Source organism: Chiloscyllium plagiosum, unplaced genomic scaffold, assembly GCF_037043375.1.
Source record: "Chiloscyllium plagiosum isolate Xiang-an unplaced genomic scaffold, Cpla_swu_hap1 HiC_scaffold_25, whole genome shotgun sequence".
Taxonomy (NCBI): Eukaryota; Metazoa; Chordata; class Chondrichthyes; order Orectolobiformes; family Hemiscylliidae; genus Chiloscyllium; species Chiloscyllium plagiosum.
Genome location: NW_028270163.1, coordinates 27,567,159 through 27,583,330, shown reverse-complemented (window position 1 = coordinate 27,583,330; position 16,172 = coordinate 27,567,159). Strand labels below are relative to the sequence as shown.

Here is a 16,172-nt window from a genome sequence, read left to right as displayed (position 1 = left end):
AGAGAAAATTGCGTGACTGAACTGTAGTTCTGATTTTGATTAGCGAGACATAAACAGTTTAATCTTACTAAATATAACTGATTAATTATTCCTTGTTTATTTCTGATTCAGTACTTAAGAGTACGTGGTTCAGACTTGCTAAAGTCCATGATCATAAATTGAGGTTTTACACTGAGCAGCAGGGAAGCCTTTGTAATAATATTGAGTTGAATTTAATGGCAATCTGAATTTCTGATTATTCTAAAACCACCTGATGTTTTTAACCACATTTATTTCTGCATTGATCTTCTAAATAGAGGATATAATGTAATTACTCGAGAACAGCGCCCTATAATATTGCCCACATTTCATACATTTCACAAAATGTATAGCATTTCCTACTTGAAACAGTTTAGACAACTGATAATGAGAGTGCATCTGTCCGATTTTATCATTTCCACATATAGTTGTTTAACCCACATACATTTATTGCACTATTAAATGTACTTTTGTTGCTTTGAATATTGGGCCAATAAATGAAACTTAAATTGGGTACATCTGTATTACTGTTAATCTTTGTTGTACTACTACAAAGTGTTGCCGGGAATGGAGGATTTGAGTTATAAAGATAGGCTGGGACTATTTTCACTGGAGCATAGGAGTTTGAGAGGAGTTAAAGATTTATAAGGCCATGAGTGATATAAATAAGGTGAATAGCAAGGGTCTTTTCCCTAGGGTGGGAGAGTTCAAAACTAGGGGCATACTTTTAAGGTGAGAAGAGAAGAATAGACTACTAGAGAAAGTGGTGCGGGCAGGTACTGTTACAACAGTTAAAAGACATTTAGATAAAAATATGAATAGGAGAGGTTTGGAGGGATATGGGCCAAATGAAGGCAAGTGGGACTAGTTTTCTTTGAAAATGTGGTTGGCATGGACTATTTGGACTGAAGGGTCTGTTTCCATGCTGTATGACTCTATGACTCTATTCTTTTGCAAATATATGACTGCCCATGGGACACAATCACAAGTTTTGTCATTGCTGCTGGTTGTGAATATTTCCTAATCAACCTGTACCTGAAGTAGCTGGGTGTGAACCCAAGCCTCCTGGCTTAGAGGTAGGGACAAGACCAATGCACCACAAAATCCCCTTAAACAGGTTGGTAAGAATGGATCTGTACAAGTTTCACCTGACAACCCCACAAAGGCTTACAGTCCTTTCCCCATTGCGTGTACATTAGGTTAACTGAATATCATAAAGTAAGGGGATGTCTGTAGATTTTGATTAGTCAAGACTATTAATGGATATGAACCAAAAGCATGTAGATGGAGTTAGAATGTAAATGAGCCATGCTTTCATTGAATGGAAGCGCAGGAATGAGTAGCTGAAAGGCCTACACGTGTTCCTTTGTTTATGAATATTCCAGCAGCTGCTTTTGCAAAATGTCTGCCAAGGATTGAGTCCGTCGTGGGTATCTGTGCGCAGCAGGACTGTGGACTTCCAACTACCCCAGCCATTTATCGCACATTTTCGAAGAGGGACCTCCAGCTGTGTCCGAGCCTGCATCACCATTCTTATTTTGACTAACCAATTACTCTGCAAATTTAATGCCTTTCTTTGCTAGATTGCACACACCCAAAGCCTGAGCCTCCCCACACTGTGATACATCATTTCCTTAGCTAATCGCCCTGGGCTTGGCCAATGCTAAGTCCAGATGTAAAAATGAATGACAAGGAGAAACACATAATTGTTGCCAAAGGTGAAAAAGAGTGCACAATCATGTCTTTCAGTAATGTTGTCTCCTGTTCCTATGGCTTGTAGGCTCTGGTGTCACTGAGACAATGCACCTTTAGGAAGACTGATTTTCTCTCAGAGGTTTCCTCTGCTCCAACAGAATCAGGAATATGGATGGATTGTAAGAGATTAATTCATGAACTAGAACTGCTAAGGTAAGAAAGCATTAAGTAAAACTTGCACAAATGATCAGTTTTCACTTGCTTCTCGTCAGTATGAGTGAATGTTACATGACATAAATGTCAGTGAAGGGCTGATGAAGGGCTTTTGCCCAAAACGTCAATTTTCCTGCTCCTCGGATGCTGCCTGACCTGCTGTGCTTTTCCAGCACCACTCTGATCTAAACTCTGGGGTTTCCAGCAGCTGCAGTCCTCACTTTTGCCTATATATGTCAGTGATGTTTGACTATCTTATCAGGAGACCCCTACCTGTCATTCTCTGATGATAGTTTAGACTCTATGACTCTATAATCCAGCATCCTTTTTTACTGCAGCAGTAGTGTCCTCATTCCTGAGCCAGGAGGCAACCTGCTCCACACATGTGCCATAACATACTGTAACAGGTTGATTATAAAAGATAATTCACTGACAAACTGTTGCAGTGATCTCCTGGGGCTAAGATTATTGATCTCCAACAACCACAACCACCCTCCTTTCTCCAAACTTCAACCAACAGAGAATTTTCTTCCTATTTCCCTTTCCCTAGGGCTCCTTAATGCCACCGTCAGGCAAATGCAGTCTTGATGTCAAGGGCAGTCACTCTCACCTCAGATCCAGATTTCTGCTTTTTACTCCATGTTTGGACCAAGACTGTAATGAAGAAATATTAAGACTGAATTCTTTAGAGTCCTGAATTACTCAATGAACTTTTTCTCAAAATGCAAACTTCTTTAGAATGTGAATAGTACAAAATTATTTCCAATTAGTGTGACTCATTAACAGGACTTAAAAGAAGTTAAATTTTACGGAAGCGAGGAAACAGTAATTAGAAGGTGTAATGTGACTATTGAGACCATGTAAATGATTACATTTAATGAAGGTGTTACATAAATATTTGAAGGTAAATATCAGAGAGTATAAAGAAAATGTCGGCAAATGAGTCAAGAGCATAAACAATTGCCCTCTCAATTAGTCCCAAATGCCTGAGTGCCAGTGAGAAGAAATATGGGCAGTCAGCATTTTCCCTTATTTTTTAGCTGATTAAAGGTACCTCTCAGTTTTTTTTCCTCATTACATTTGCAGAGTAGAGGAATAGGGATCGATATATTTCCATGTAAATTGTGAAGGCAGTACGAAAGGGTGCTCAATCATAGAGTCAGAGAGTCATAGGCACAGAAGCAGACCCTTCAGTCCAACCAGTCCACACTGACCATAATCCCAAACTAAACTCCTGCCTGTTCCTGGCACAATTCCCTCCAAACCTTTCCTATTCATAAACTTATCCAAATATCTTTTATACATTGTAATTGTACTCGCATCAACCATTTCCTCTGGAAGATCATTCCACATACAAACCACCCTCTGTGTAAAAATTTATTCCTCTGTCTTTTTAAAATCTCTATTCTTTCACATTAAAAATCCCCCTAGACTTGAAATCCCCCATCCAAGCCAAAAGACAACACCATTAACTCTATCTATACCCTTCATTACTTTATAGACTTGTCTAAAGTTGCTTCTTAACCTTCTACACTCCAATGAGAAGAGTTCCAGCTTATCCAGCCTTTCTTTAACCCTCAAACCTTTTATAGTCGGCAAAATCCTAGTTAATCTCTTCTGAACTGTCTCCAGCTTAATAATATCCTTCCCATAACTAGGCAACCAAAACTGGATACAATATTCCAGAAGAGGCCTCACTAATCAGTAAGGCTTCTCTTCTATCTGACAGTGAAAGACAGAAGTTGATTGCTCAGCGAGTGGGTGAGGCGGTGGGGAGGAGAGCTTTTCTTTTGGAAGAATATGGTTCATTCTGGATCTATGAGACCACTTCTATGAAACAAAAAAGAAAAGAAAATGGATTTCTGTAACTAATTTTGCCAAAGAATTACACAGGAATGACAATGAGACATAACTGGATCAAAGTGGTCTGTTCACAGATTTCCTGTCAAAGTGCTTAGTTCATATCCAGAGCAGATTGCCATATATAAGTCTGTTACTATTGCTTCCTGAGCTACTGTGAAAAAGTGTTTCATCTCAAAGTGGTATTGGTTTGTCAAGAATGCTACTGGCAATTTGAATTATAGCTTCCTGTTGCTTCAGTATTTCCTGCTGAATGATGCTCACTACCTTACAGTACATAATTGAGGCTAAGTTCAGAATGGTACCATCTCTGCTCTATCTTCTACAACTGGGTGTTTCAGAAACAGTTCTATTTGACAGCTGTTTCTGCAGGTAACTGAAATCCAAAATTATAGCAAAAAAATCCCCTTTCTGCTAACAAGATATAAGCTCCACTTGATTTAAATAAAATTGTTGTATAAAGGTGTAAAGTTCTGAAAAGTTTGATGCTGAGGAGTACATTAAGCGAAACCCAACATGATGATGTCTTTGGACATGGGCAAGTGAACAGTTTTGAATCTCAAAGCAGTAACAATGAGGTCTCCCTCATAAGTCTAAGTAACTTAATTTGCACCAATATAACTTGCACCAATTACTATCATGCAAGAAACTACATTTTGTTTAAGCAATAACTTTTTCTCTTTAGTATACTGGACTGGTTTCCCTTTACCATGCTCTGCCTGTTGATCCATACCAGGAAATGTGATAGTGCCAACAAATGTGCCAGCTGGATCTTACACCACAATGAGGTGTGGTGGGCATGCATCTTACAACAAAACGTGAAGTTTCGCATTTAAAGCAGACCTCTTCAAATACAGCTGTCTGAATCTTACATCTGCACTTGGTTTGCCAGCCCTTCCACACTGTGTATTTACTGTCATCACATTCATAGTCTTGGCCTGAGTATGATATATACCACCTTATATTTTTGTTAAAATTTATAGGCATAGATCTTCCAATCATCGGGATCACTGAACACTACCAATTTCCTCAAGGTTTTTGCTGACCTGATGTAATTTCTTATAGACTTTTCAGATCCAGCCTGAAACAGAAATGGCCATACACAGTGTCTTCAGTGTAGGTCCATCAAATGTATTAGAGGGAGGTGAAGGAGAAGGCATGACCTCTTTTTACTACAGTCCCTGCTACACTGAGATCCAAATCTTTCAATCAATGAGTAGGATGCTAAGTGGATGAATGATTGATTGAATGAATGATGGGTGAATGAATTGGTAAATGAAAGGGGTGGAAGTGGTGAGTTGTTGGATGCATGACTAAAAAAGATAGAGTCACCATAGCAACCCTGTGCCTTGGGACCCATTTGAGAGAATGGATTGTTGGCAGCTTAACCTGAGGTTTACCACACTTTCAAGCAAAGGGAAAGATTGAGAAAGTATGCTCTTCATGAGTAAACTTAGTCATTACAGGAATTGAACCCACATGGTTGGCATGACAACAGGCCATCCAGCCAACTGAGCTAACCTCAGTGATGTAGTGGAGGCAGATAGGTGGTGAGGGCATAGACAATTCATAGTGTAATCAAGGTATAGTCAAATAGTCGAGGGTAGTTGTTCGTCAGGTGCATAACTCTGGGCTTCAGTGGATAGTCAGATCAGATTGGGAGTATTTCACTTTGGGGTGTTGAGGGGTCAAGTTGTACTTTAGTCTGGGCTGTGGGGTAACTGTCTTTGGTTGGGACGGTGTTTGTGTGGTTCCAGTGTTAGTGGGATCGGTCAGTAGCTAGTCAAGTGGTCATATGAATTTGGATCTGGGGCAATATGTCCTGGTTGGTAGTTGGATCTGATTATGTGTGTTATTTTGGTTGATCAGGAGTTTATGTTTGGTTGAGGGAGAGTTGTGTCTGGTTGGAGTGATAGTTGGGTAGTTTGGAATGTAGACAGGTGGTTAGGGGTAATTGTGTGTTTGAGAAAGCAATGGGCTCTCATTTGGATGTAGTTAGATTGTTAAGACTATAAAACCATAGGAGACAGAAGCAGTAGTACATCATTCATCCCACTTACTCTGCTTCATAATTTAATGAGATCATGACTGATTTGATAATCCTTAGCTTCACTCTCCTGCAATGTTTCAATGATGTCACTTCCTTTTCTTTTATCTTCCAATGAATACAGGCGCAATCTAGTCATCATCTCCTCATAAGACAGTCCCTCCATACCTAGTGTTAAATAAGTGAACCTTCTCTGGACTGCCTCCGATACCAGTTTATCTTTCCTTAGCTAAAGTGTCAACACTATGATTTGAATAGTCGAAAGTGAGGACTGCAGTTGCTGGAGATTAGAGTCAAGAGTGTGGTGCTGGAAAAGCACAACAAGTCAGGCAGCATCTGAGGAGCAGGAAAATTAACGTTTCGGGCAAAAGCCCTTCATTAGGAATGATCAAGGGCTTTAGCCCGAAACGTCGATTTTCCTGCTCCTCGGATGTTGCACGATTTGAATAGTGCCTTGTATAATTGGAGCGAAACCTCCCTCTGTTTCTACTCCATTCCCCATTCCCTTTGAAATAAAAACCAACATTCCATTTGTGTTACCACTAAACATGGCAGTTAATTTTCAGTGACTCATGCATGAGGACTCACAAACATGCATGTTCTACAGATTTCTGCAGTCTTTCTTCATTAACTAATAAATAGCTCCTCTATTCTTTCTGCCAAATTGCATAACCTCATTTTTATACACAATATTCCATCCACCAAGACTTTGCCCATTTGCTTAACCTGTCATGTCCCTCGACAGGCATTTTCTGTCATCCTCACCATTTGCTTTCCCACTTACTTTTGTGTCATCTGCAAACTTGGCAAAACTATTATTTGACATGCCCATTAATAATATCTTTGGACTACAAATTTGCTTGCCTTGATTTTGGGTGCTGGGATCACAATTCCTAACTTTACTATTCCTATTCTGATTATGGCTTTTAACAGGTATAGGTGTGCACCAACTTGAATGATTGTCAGCAATGACTAGGTAAAAACAATAACTGCAGATGCTGGAAACCAGATTCTGGATTAGTGGTGCTGGAAGAGCACAGCAGTTCAGGCAGCATCGAAGGAGCTTCGAAATCAACGTTTTGGGCAAAAGCACTTCATCAGGAATAAAGGCAGTGAGCCTGAAGCGTGGAGAGATAAGCTAGAGGAGGGTGGGGGTGGGGAGAAAGTAACATAGAGTACAATGGGTGAGTGGGGGAGGGGATGAAGGTGATAGGTCAGGGAGGAGAGGGTGGAGTGGATAGGTGGAAAAGGAAATAGGCAGGTAGGACAAGTCCGGACAAGTCATGGGGAAAGTGCTGAGCTGCAAGTTTAGAACTTGACCTATCACCTTCATCCCCTCCCCCACTCCCCATTGTACTCTATGCTACTTTCTCCCTACCCCCACCCTCCTCTAGCTTATCTCTCCACGCTCCAGGCTCACTGCCTTTATTCCTGATGAAGGGCTTTTGCCCGAAACGTCGATTTCGAAGCTTCTTGGATGCTGCCTGAACTGCTGTGCTCTTCCAGCACCATTAATTCAGCAATGACTAGTGCTGACTGATAGCCCTGAACATAGCAGAAGACCTTGAGAATGCTGTTTAACAATTACATAGCACAGGGTATGATTTGGAGATGCCGCTGTTGGACTGGAGTGTACAAAGTTAAAAATCACACAACACCAGGTTATAGTCCAACAGGTTTAATTGGAAGCACACTAGCTTTCGGAGCGACGCTACCACCTGATGAAGGAGCGTCGCTCTGAAAGCTAGTGTGCTTCCAATTAAACCTGTTGGACTATAACCTGGTGTCGTGTGATTTTTAACATAGCACAGGTAACATTCTCTGTCTGAAAGGCAGGCTGTTCCCCAATGGCAAGCTGTATGTAAATATGCCATTAATGTAGATTGTTGTAAACAATAAGGCAGAGAGATGGATCTAATGTGATGAATAGGGCATTAGTGGTGATGGTGCTCAGGAGGAGGGATGCAATGAATTATGAATGAAGCCATCAGCAGTCAAAGACAGTCATAATGAGGAAGTTGATTTAGTTGGTCATGCAATTTTGGAACCTGGATCCTAAGAACAAGCAACAGTGCCACAGGAGTCAGTTGATCTCACACAAATTGTCAGCATCAGTGAATGCACCTACGCATGCTATTTCTTGCTCACCCCACTCACAAGCTTCTCACGTTAATCAATTACTCAAGCAATGACACTCCGTGGCACTCAGGATTTATCCCTAACATCCAGATATTCCATCTAATCCTCACCCATCTACCAATGTGGCCATTTGCACCACATAGATGCCAAGTAATGATAATCTCCAACAAGAGAGAATCCACTCCTTGACATTCAATGGCATTACCATCATTGCACATACAACTATTAAGGTCCTGTAAGTTACCAGTGACCAGAAACTGAATTGAACTGACCATTTGAATAGCTACAAGAGCACGTCAGAGATTAGGAATCCTGCAGGACAGTAACTCCATTCCTGTCTTCCCAAAGGTAAAAACAATGACTGCAGATGCTGGAAAACAGATTTTGGATTAGTGGTGCTGGAAGAGCACAGCAGTTCAGGCAGCATCGGATGCTTGGATAAAGTGCAGCTCCAATAACATTCTAGAAATTTGACATCATCCAGGACAAACCTATGTGCTTGACTGGCACTACATGCACAAAATCCCTACATCACACTGGGCAGCAGCAGCATTCTGTACAATCTACAAGATACATTACAGACATTTACCCAGGCTCCTTAGACAGCACCTTACAAACACATGACTACTACTGTCCAGAAGGACAAAGGCAGCAGATACACAGGCACACTGACACCTGCAAGTTCCTCTTCATGCTAAAGGTCAAGATTTCATATGGTTTTGAGAGTCTTGAATTTCGAGGAGGCATTGGAAGATGCCACATCAAAGCAATGGAAAAAGTAAGCCCTAGTGTATGTTAGCATTGATAGAAGATTCATAAGAGAAGTAGAAACAGAGAGCCTGGCCCTTTAAGTAACTCTAAGACAGTGCCTATCTTGCTGCTTCACATTTCTTTTCTTCTTTGGACAATGCAGGGAATGCCTGGGTTTGCTTTGCCAGATTTGCGATCCTGGTATCATATTAGCTGATTTGTCCATAGCCAGCCAGGGCGAACTTTAACATAAATGAATGTCTGGCCCTTGTGTCTTTGCTGGCAGATCTGTTTATCTCAATCTGATTGACGATTCAGATGTATATTTTGACTCTGTGATATAATCTTTTGACATATCCTGTCAGACATTGCTGCGCTGCCAGTTATCATTGTATTTATTCTTTTTTGGGACAAGGGCATGCTGACAAGTTCAGCATTTGCTCCCTTTCCTTAGTTGCCCCTGTTTCCAATGGATCTCTTGTTATTTCAACTGCCAGTTTTGTGGAGAGCTTTTCTTTACACGAAATTGTTCCATCTGTTCATTTAAAATGATGTTTTTTTCAACCTGTGCTTGTAAATGTCAGATATATATTTAACCTGCAATATTCTTGTTATGCTGCGAAGGTATTTGATTAGTGAAGGTATGAATGAACACTTAGCTTAGTCAATCTGCTATAGGTCTTCTGATCATGGTTGATGTTTCTTTCAAGTGTAGATTTCTGGGTTGCAGACAATGTTGAATCCCAGATCATATTGAACTGAATTATGTTCTGGCTTCAAATCACAAGACGTGTCATGACTTGTTTACAGAGTATCCAGGGACTCATGCCTCCCTTAGTTTCCCATGATCTGCTGTACACTGAAACAATCATGCAGTACACTCTCAAATTCAGGCCTTGGGAATTCCTACTTCATTTCTATAAATCCCCAAATTGTCAGCAAACTTTTCTCTTTTTGTACACGTTTGCTTTTCATAAGTTTGGCAGGTCTCCTTGTTCTAATTCAGTGGCTTCTAATGTAAAGCCGTATTTGCATGATTTATAGTCATAGAATCATACAAATGTATATCACGGAAACAGCGCTAACTTGTTTAGGCCGATCAGATATCCTAACCTGATCTAGTCCTGTTTGCCAGCGCTTAGCCCATGTCCCTCTAAAACCCTTCATCCAGATGCCTTTTAAATGTTGTAATTGTACCAGCTTCCACCACTTCCTCTGGCAGCTCATTCCATATGCGCATCAACCTCTGCATGAAGAAATTGTCCCTTAGGTCCCTTTTAAATTTTTCCCCTCTCACTAAACCAATAGGCAAAGTCTTTTCCCTGGGGTCAGGGAGACCAGAACTAGAGGGCATAGGTTTAGGGTGAGGGGAAAGATATAAAAGAGACCTAAGGGGCAACTTTTTCACACAGAGGGTGGTACGTGTATGGAATTAGCTGCCAGAGGATGTTGTGGAGGCTGGTATAAATGCAACATTTAAGAGGCATTTGGATGGGCATATGAATAGGAAGGGTTTGGAGAGATATGGGCCGGGTGCTGGCAGGTGGGACTAGATTGGGTTGGGATATCTGGTCGGCATGGATGGGTTGGACCTAAGGATCTGTTTCCAAGCTGTACATCTCTATGACTCTATGACTCTATGCCCTCTAGTTCTGGACCCCCCCATGGCAGGGAGTTTTGCAATTTTTTCACACTTTCCAGTATCTACATCCTTTCCTAAAGTAAATCATTCCATCTCTTCTGAACTGTTCTATTTTTTTGAATAGTCTCACTATTCTATTTTGTATTCATTCACTGAAGTAAACCACAATTGTGTTACAACTATCCTTCATTTAGCTTTCTTAATTTGTACGTAACAAAAAAAGGGCGTGAAATAACCACATGATAATCAAAAATCACTTTCCTCTAAGTCAATCTATAAAAAGTGGAATATAGTCATGCCCTGTAATTTTCACATTAAGAACCTATTAGCTGCTTTGAACCTAATTTGTGTAAATGTCCTCTTCCTCAACTTACTACTGCTCACTTGCTTCCTACCTCCAGCCTATAGCTTCTCCCTTTCTCCTCCTCATAGCTTCTGCCCTGACCTTCCCACTTCCTGTTCCTCCTGCTCACCAGTCCTCCTACTCATAACTGCCTGATCCACAACTCTTACCACATACTAATTCTTTTACTCATGTTTCCCTGTCCCTCTTATTTATTTGTTCTTCCCCTAACCCATTTTCTCCTTGACTCTCCCACTCGCTGCATTCCTCCCTAGCACTGTCTGTCATCAACCCTCCTGCTTAGCTTTTACCTTTGGTGGTCCTTCTTACTCACCATTTCCATCTCTTGCACCTTCACTATGAACAAGTGCTCAGGAGAAGGGTGGGAAGTAGGAGAGAGGGAACAAAGGCAGTTATGAGTAGGAGGACTGGTGAGCAGGAGGAACAGGAAGTGGGAAGGTCAGGGCAGAAGCTATGAGTAGGAGAAAGGGAACTGGAGGGTGAGCGTGAAGCAGAATGATTGAGGAACGGGAGGCTTGGTGAAACAGGAACCTTTGGAAGGAAAAAACCACTGGGAGGTTCAGGAAGGAAATTATGAGGAATAGTTTGTGTTTTTTAAAATCCCTGTGAGAAAAACTAAAGTAAAAATAGTAATCTCATTATTGGGGAATGTCACTAACTCATAATCATACTAAAATGTAAAAGTCTTATTAGAACCCACTTCACATGGGGGTCACTCATATTTTCAATGCTAAACTGGATTGAATTTCTACTGTTTTGTCACAAGTGTTTCTAGCATTCATCTACATGTACCTTTATGATTTTTTTTCTTTGATTCTGCTTCAAAACAAAAGTACACCAATTTCACATCTTCACGATTTACCATGGTGTGATAGGGTGTTGTACAGCATAGAAACAGACCCTGTGGATCAACCGTCCATGCCGAACAGATATCCTCACCTAATCTAGTCCCATTTGCCAGCACTTGGCCCATATCCCTCTAAACCCTTCCAATTCATATATCCATCCAGATGCATTTTAAATATTGTCATTGTACCAGCCTCCACCACTTCCTCTGGCAGCTCATTCCATACACGTACCACCCTCTATGTGGAAAGGTCACCCCTTAGATCCCTTTTAAATCTTTCCCCTCTCACCTTAAACCTCTGACCTATAGTTTTGGAATCCCTGACCCTGGGAAAAAGACTTTGGATATTCACCCTATCCATGCCTCTCACGATTTTATAAACCCCGATAAGGTCATCCCTCAGCCTCTGATGCTCCAGGGAAAATAACCCCAGCTATTCAGCCTCTTCCTATAGCTGAAACCCTCCAACCCTAGCAGAAAATTTGTAAATCTTTTCTGCACCCTTTCAAGTTTAACAACATTGTTCCAATAGCAGGGAGACCAGAATTGAATGCAGTCTTCTAAAAGTGGCCTAACCAACGTTCTGTACAATTGTAATTTGACCTCCCAACTCCTATACTCAACCCATGCCCTTCACCTCTTCCAAAACTTTCAATTTCCCTGACCGCCAACACCTCATCTTCCCGATGGACGTACAGGCCCTTTACACCCACATTCCCTGACATAGAAAGCCTAAAAGCCCTCAGCATCTTCTGCTCCTATAGGCCCAACTAGTCCCCTCCACTGACACTCTCATTTGCTAGGCAGAACTTCACCCTCAACAATTTTTACTTTGATTCCTCCCACTTCCTACAAACCAAAGGGTTAGCTGTGGCACCCGCATGGGCCTGAGCTATGTCTGCCTCTTTGTGGGATTCATGGAACAGTCCCTCTTCCACAACTACACTGGCACCATCCCTCACCTCTTTCTCTGCTGTATTGGTGCTGCCTCATGCTCCCATCAACTTCACCAATGCCTTACACCCCACCCTGAAATTCACCTGGACCATATCTGGCAACTCTCACCCCCTCCCCCACCCTCGCCCTCTCCATCCCCATCTCCTCATCACTGATACCCATTTCAAACCTACTGACTCCCACAGCTACCTTGACAACACCTCTTCTCATCCACCCTCTTGCAAAAATGCTTTCTCTGATTCCCAATTCCTTCACCTCTGCCACATCTGCTCCCAGGATAAAGCGGTCCACTTCAGGACATCCCAGATATCCTCCTACTTTAGGGACTGTAGTTTCCCCTCCTTAGTAATTAAGGATGCTCTCAACCACATTTCCTCCATTTCCTACACTTCTGCCCTCAAACCTCCTTCCCCCAACAACAATAAGGATAAAGTCCCCTTGGATCTCACATACCACCCCTACCAACCTCCAAATCCAGCACATCATCCTCTGACATTTCGGCCAATCAGACCCCATCACAAAAAAGAATTTCCCTTGCTTTTTTGCAGGGACCATTCACTCTGTAACTCATTCGTCAACTCTACAATCCCCACTAAATTTTTTACCATACCCGGTACCTTTCCCTGCAACTGGAAGAGGTGCAGAACCTATCTCCACACGTCCCTTCTCAACTCTACCCAAGGCCCCAAACAATCTTTCCAGATCCAGCAGAGATTCACCTGCACTTCATCCAACCTGATCTATTGTATCCACTGTGCCTGATGTTGTCTCTTCTATGTGAGGGAGACCATGCACTCAGGGACCGTTCATGGAGCATCTGCACTCTGCAATAACTATCCAACCTGATCTTCTGGCTGCCATCCATTAACTCTCCCTCCCACTGCCCTGGTGACATGCCCATCCTTGGCCTCCTCTACTGTCAGGGTGAAGCCAAACACAAACTGGAGGAGCAACACCTTATATTTCGCCTGGGGTGCTTACAACTCAATGGCCTCAATATTGACTTCCCCAGCTTTGAAATCCCTCCACCACCAGTCCTATCTCATGTCCAGCCCTCCCCCTACTCCTCGTCTCCCGAACCTGTCCATCTTTCTTTTCACTTATCCACTCCACTCTTCCCACTGGTCAATAGCAATAACCCTCTACCCGCATCCACTAATCACCATCCCACCTATCCTTACCCCAGCCACACCCCCTCACTCTATTTACTGCTGGGCTCTCTTCCCCTTCCCCAGTCTTGACAAAGGGTTCCAGCCAAAATGCTGACTTTCCTGCTCCTCGGATGCTGTCTGACCTGCTGTGCTTTACCAGCTTCGCATCTTTTGACTTCTATACTCAATGTACTGACCAATGAAGGCAAGCGTACCAAACGCCTTCTTCAGTATCCTATCTACCTATGATTCCACCTTCAACAAACTGTGAATCTGCCATTCAATGGCATAGTCATAGATCCACAACAGCTGAGATGGTTTTGCGACCTGCCTTTTTATTTCTCACGTCTTATCTTTTGTCTCATTTTTGATCCAGCAAAGTAGGATTTGTGTTCCAACAAGTCCAGAGAAACTATGAAACTGACTTCAAAAAAGTTTGAAATTAAACAGTTTATCACAAATGGGCAATATCAGTAAATCAGTATAGAAATCGAAGCATATAACTTAGTGCCTTTCTTGCAGCAATGAATACTATTAAATATTCACCAAATGAACATGACTGACAAGAAAGCGATACAGTGGTTATTTCATTTGTCCCACACAGGTCTGCTGTCTTTTCATTGAATGTGCATTATGTAAGGTTGAGATAGATCTTTGGTCTCTTGAGGGATCATGAGATATGGAAACTGGACAGGAAAGTGGAGTTAAATCTAAATTGCATGTCACAAACACATTGAATGGTGGAACAGGTTCAATGGGATGTGGTGTCTACTTCAGTTGCTTTTCTCATGTTCTTCGGCATCACAAGACACGCATTCTCTACATTCAATATATTATTTTTAGGAAGAGCTGAAAGCCAACCTAAAGAAAACTTGATCAATTATCTGAGAAATATTCCTTTAAGAAATCAAAACCACTTTGCAAGATTAAATTGACTTTGCTCCACATATGAAACACCTCCTGCTTGTTTCAGGGTGATTTCCACTCCAGACAAATAAATTCCGCTTGCTCATTCTCAAAGGTATTTAGGGAATCAATATTACTCTATTCTAGAGAAAAACACGAACCTTGTAACATCTGACATAATTTTAACTATATGTTAAGTTTCTCCTCTAATTTCTAAAGAATCGATTGTTCACTTAAATACTGTCTAGTCTCTTCATTGTCTTATAAACCTGGATCAAATTGTCAATTGTAAGTCTAAGTGAAACATTTTTTTTGTGTTGTATTCAGTCAGCACAAGAACTTTGACACGAAATGCTCTTAGTTAACCTGTTCAAGGCATATCCCTTAAAGCAAGCAATCAAGCATGTATTAGAGAAAGCATGTTTCATAGAAAGAAAACTAGATGTGATTATGTGCAAGTATGGCTTGTTGTGTAATTCTAACCGTCATTAGTTAGTGTGTATTAGTTAGACAGGAGTATTATTGTTGATTGCATCATTCATTTTTCTGTTCAATCCATCCCTTGTTTTTTTCCAAATGTGCATTCATTTCATCAAATTCAGATGCTGTTATTTCTGTTTGCAAATATTTTATTGTAATGATTATTGAAATTTGCAGTTAAGGTTCTTTTGAACTAATTGTACCTTAACTTCTCTATGAGGTTTATGAATTGTCCATACATTTCCATTATGTTGTTGTAATTGTGCATTTTTCATACTTCTAGGCCTAGATTGCTGATGAATCCTGTACAAGAATTCTCAGATCCACATTGAGGTTTTCACTTCTCCAGTGTTTAATAGTGTTGCCAAATTTATTGGTTTTTTAATATAAGTAAATCCACGGATTTTGCTGACTTGAATTTTCCTCTATTTTGTTTTCTCAAGCTAATTTTATCAGAGCTGAGAAATAGAGATAAATCATATCTCCTGAAGAATTAGCCTCAAATTCAAAGGGGTTCCATAGACATCAGTGATGTTTCTTGCCCACATTAGTCATATTTAATGAAAAGTTATTTTAATTTACAGAAGGGAGAATCCTGTATTTAAAACAAAAACTGACTTGTGTTGCCCTGATAGATGTGGTCCTGATCAGCTTAGTCACTTCAGCAGTTTTGTTTCTGGTTGAGATTGCTGTCACTGGCAGGATTTCAGCTATTATTCATCTTGTACACTTTTATATTTCCCCATATCTCAGAAGGGCAAGCCAGGGATACTTAATCTATAATTTATTCTGTGTTTATTCAGGAAGAGGGTGTTTCCGTAGTTTTGCTAAAAGTAAAGTAAAAGGATCAAATCCAGGGGGAATATTTATAATGATATAACAAAGAGAATGGAATATTTATGCCTTGTTTACTCTAGTCCCATTTCTCTGGCCTTTCCTGATATTCTCTTTTTTTGCAATTCTGTTGTAATTGCATTTACAGTCTTTGCTTCAAATAAATGTTTGTGGTCAAACGTTACGTGATCATCACGTGATGATCACCTTCTATCTGCCATTGTTTTTCAACCTTCTCCTCTGTCTTCCAACCATGATCTTCAGTTTGT

General features: G+C 41.0%; 1 long non-coding RNA gene across 1 annotated transcript in view; it reads left to right on the top strand.

Moving 5' to 3' along the window:
- Positions 1–1,805: 1,805 nt before the first annotated feature.
- Positions 1,806–16,172, top strand: part of LOC122562093 (uncharacterized) — a 59,677-nt gene continuing 45,310 nt past the window's right edge. Inside the window, exon 1 of the long non-coding RNA XR_015761456.1 lies at positions 1,806–1,926. This is a non-coding gene — a long non-coding RNA (uncharacterized LOC122562093). The remainder of the gene's footprint in view (positions 1,927–16,172) is intronic.